Raw genomic sequence first — 4,308 nt, 5'->3', positions numbered from 1 at the left:
AAACTGGATCCCCATAGGTGTTTTATTATTTTCATGTGTATGCTCACACATGTTATTTTCATGTGTATGCTCATGTGTATGCTCAGGCAAGGTTTGGAGAACTTTTTTAGGTCCTATAATTAAAATAAGTTAGTATGGAAGGACATTTAAGTTCCATAGAATGTCTAACAGTTATTGAGGGCTTTCGTTGAGCCTAACACTGCATAGTATCATCTTATTTAGTCATCACAACAGCCCTATGAGTTAGATACTATTATGACTTCTCATTAATAAAAATAAGCACTGTCCAATTAGTTTTCAGTGGCATTTCATTCTTCATTATAAACATTTAAGAGTGTACTTTTTCTTCCCTACAATTTCAAGCAGACACTCATTGATTAATTTTGCTTGGCTACTTATAGTATGAATGCTACAATTTACTCTCTACACTTATTTCTTCAACTAACTGTTTTATACCTTTCTGATTTTATGGTTTATTCTCACCTCCTACATTTCACCACAGTCCCAGAGACAGAGAGTAACTTTGATGCTTTTGATGGAAAAAGATTAGCTGAATTGATCATTTTTTTTAACTCCCTCTTAATACATAGGAAGGCACAAAATGTTGGCTATCCAAGATAAAGTCACTCCAAAGCAGAGGTCATCAGCCTCCTTGTAACTGAAGTTGGAAAATCTCTAATGCAGGATTTAACGTTTTCATATTTCCTAAGTTTATCCTAAAGTGTTACTACTCCTGTTCTGTAGTTCACTTTATCTCCATTTTCTATGTTGATGTTTGGTTCTTTCTCTAATTATTGCCAAGGGAAACCATTAGAAATCCAGGGTTATGTTAAGACCTAAATAGGACAAAATCAAAAAGTTAAATGGAAGTAAATTAGTATAAAGTAGAATTTCATGCCAGTAAAATGAGATATTTGTGAGAGATTACTGTATTTCTCAGTCACTTGGGAAAAAGTCCAGGTATACTAGATTCCTTCTGTTTTTGTCTGACCAGCATCTACTTCCCCTTCTTCTAGTAACAGAAACAACACCTCTTCTGCTTCAGCATCATGGGGTTTGAATGGGACTGACTCAAGTCCTTAGCCTCAGGAATGGATGGTTGCCCTTTAAAGTGAAATTTGGCCAAATTGTGGCCTAGGGGCAATAGTGGAGTACAGTTGATCTATTAAAATGAAATTGCCAGACTCAAGTGGTCATTCAGAGCACTTCATCCCCTGGCCTTGGTAATTACTCAGGGATAAAAAGGAGCTAATGGTAGCCATTCCAGGAACTTTGGCCAAAGTGATAAGGACAGAGGCACTTTTATTCTTATGATGTTATTAAGCTAAATTTGGAATATTTACCATCTTTGACACCATTTGAATATTATCTGCATAAGAATTAAGAAAACACAGAGAAAAAAAAAAGAAAGAAAGAAAACACAGAGGAAAGAAAGTTGAGAGCTGAAATGAATCAACTTTCTGACAACATTGTTAGATCATTGGGATCCAGGCATACCTCCAAGCAAACACCCCCCAAATTTACATTTACAAGAATCAGTACGTTTATCTGGTGTCTAAGCTCTTGAATTTCTGTTGTTTACAGCCAAGAGTTCTAAATTGCCAAGTAAGGCAATAATTCTATAAGCTACAGTTCAGGTTACATATTCCCTACCTTAAACTCTTGTAAATTTGAGTTGGGTAGAGAATTTGGGGATGTGAAGTAAACATCATCTTCTAGCTGTGGTTTATAAGCTGGTATTATTACATGCTTCCAAAATAAATGAAAGAAACTAGGTAAACTACTGTGAAAATCTTTGAATATGAAAAATTAGTGCTTTATTAGCATTAAAAGGAACTTTGGAATCTATGTAGTCAGCATAAAGCATTATGGTTGCTAGACCACTCAAGTCTGGCAATTTCATTTTAATAGATCAGTTCTGCCCCACTATTGCTCCTAGGCTACAACTTGGCCAAATTTCACTTTAAAGGGCATATTATGGCAAAGATCCAAACCCTTTCACAGCAAAAGCTGAATGCTAATGGAATTGTTGTGATTTAAAACTGTGAAAGGCAATCTATTTTTCAATGGAGGAAAAAAAACATAACCACAAATATTTCCAATGACTTAACTCAACCTTGAAGGATATTTTTGCATTTTTATTCATTATTTAATGATGAGAGATACTGTAAAAAGAGTTTCGGGTAGTGTCAGAACTTCTGATTAGAAGACCTAGTAGTCTTTTAGCTAGAAGATTTTGGCAATGCCACCTACTAGCTGGGCGACCTAGACCAAGTTACTTAATAACTTGTACCACCAGTACTAAATTGTAGCATTGATATTAAATGAGAAGATACTTGTAAAATATTTTTCTGAGTCTGGCATATGGAGAATGTTCAATAAATGGCTATTGTTGCTATTATTATTATTGGTAGTAACACTAGGAAAAATAATATCACTACTAGTAGAGTATTAACTTTCAATTTTGGTTTTAGTGATTGGAAATTTTTACATGCATTATATTTTTTCCTTCCTTCCTTCCTACCCTTTTTTCTTCTTTTCTTTCTTCTTTCCTATCTTCCTTTTCTATTCTTTTATTTCCTTTTTATTTTTCTTCCTTCCTTTATTATAATTTGAAAATATCAGAAGAAACTGCTCTAGGAGAAACCTTAGGTATGTAAAATAAAGGTGGCCCTTATTTCACAAAGAACAAAGACAAGACAACTTCTAAATGCCAAAGGATATTTCGGAAATATAATTATGTAAAATAACTTACAAATCTAAGAATCTATACTTCCCAACTCAAAGTCTTTGATTCATAGACTGCAAAAACTTCAAATTTTCATAAGAAAATTTGTTTCTAAAATATACCTTAAATTTGGGAAATAAAGGTAGAGAAGTTGCTTCCTAGTGTAAAAAAGGATAATAATATTTCTTGATTAGAAAACAAAGATTTGGGATTGGGTAATAAAGAAATTCAATCTCTAAGTTTATCTCTAACTTTCATTGCATATTTACTGGCTATTATAACTATAAAAAATATATTATAGCATCATCCAACAAAAATAACACTGGAAAAACCTTACAATTCTCATAAAACCAACACAAGTTAGCAACAGAGGAGAGGTAAGGATTGTTCTGGTTGTGTAAAGAGGCAATGGTAAAAGGGCAAGTTTAGAAGAAGGGAGACAATTATTGAGAAGTTTCTTGGGGTCATTTACATATTTACAAGATAATGATGAAGGCTTGGACCTGGAGAATAGCAGTGAAGAGTATGAAAAGTGGTTGGATTTTGGATATGGTTTGGGGGTGAGGTGATAGAACTCACTGATGGATTAGCTATGAGGAATGAAGCAGAAAGAGAAGTAGAGGATAACTCCAAGGTTTAGGAGCTGAGTGACTGGAAGTACTATGATGTCATTTATTGAAATGGGGAAAGTTTATGTTGCAAGTTAAGTAGATAGTTGCCAAGTAGGCTGGAGAAGAATGGTATTCCAAACAAAGGTAACATCAACATCATTTATCAAGGCATAAAGGCTTTAAAGAGCCTGGCATATGTATGGAAAGACAACATATTTGAAATGGAGGACATGAAAAGTACTGGGTGAGGATAGGGCAGGTTGATAAACGGGGCTAAAGATGTTACAAAGGGTTAGATTACTCTGATTGGACTTGCTCCTTTAGGTTGGAGAGGGATTATGAGCCATGTAGGGGTTTAAAGCAACTAGTCTTCTATAAAATAAATCAAAGAATTCAGCAAAGGAATTGTTTATGCATATTGAATTAATCTAAATATATATCTCCATATTAAAAAAGGCGATAAAATTAAGGTTACAGAATAGAATTTAAATATTATACAAATATGATAAATGAAAAATAATATAACCAACAAGAATCAGACTAAAGGAATACGAAGGGCAAGAATGAATAACAATATCTAATACTTGCAGAGGGCTTATTCATTTTTCTTAAGTGTTCTATGATTCAGTCCTCACAAAGCTCTTTTGAGGTATCTGCTATTACTCTTGCTAAAATACAGTTGAGAAAACTGAGGCATGCAGAGCTTAAGAAATATGCCCAAATGTATATAGCTATTGCGTGATAGAGACAGGATTTAAATGTAACATTTTTATTTCAGAGTCCATAGCTTTTAACCATTATTTAAAAGGCTAGTCTCTGAAGAGCATGGGGGGAATCTTACATAACAGGAAGTCAGTTTATCTTGAGTGAAACTAAAGCATGGGTTTAAATAAGCTCCTTCTTAATATTTTCTATAAAGAAGGAGTGTTTATCATAAGTTCAGTAACTACTACAGTTTTAATCTGATTT

Source organism: Lipotes vexillifer, unplaced genomic scaffold, assembly GCF_000442215.2.
Source record: "Lipotes vexillifer unplaced genomic scaffold, Lipotes_vexillifer_v1.1 scaffold138, whole genome shotgun sequence".
In the NCBI taxonomy this organism is placed as follows: Eukaryota; Metazoa; Chordata; class Mammalia; order Artiodactyla; family Lipotidae; genus Lipotes; species Lipotes vexillifer.
The sequence above is the reverse complement of the archived record's forward strand: the minus strand, read 5'-3'. Positions refer to the sequence as shown.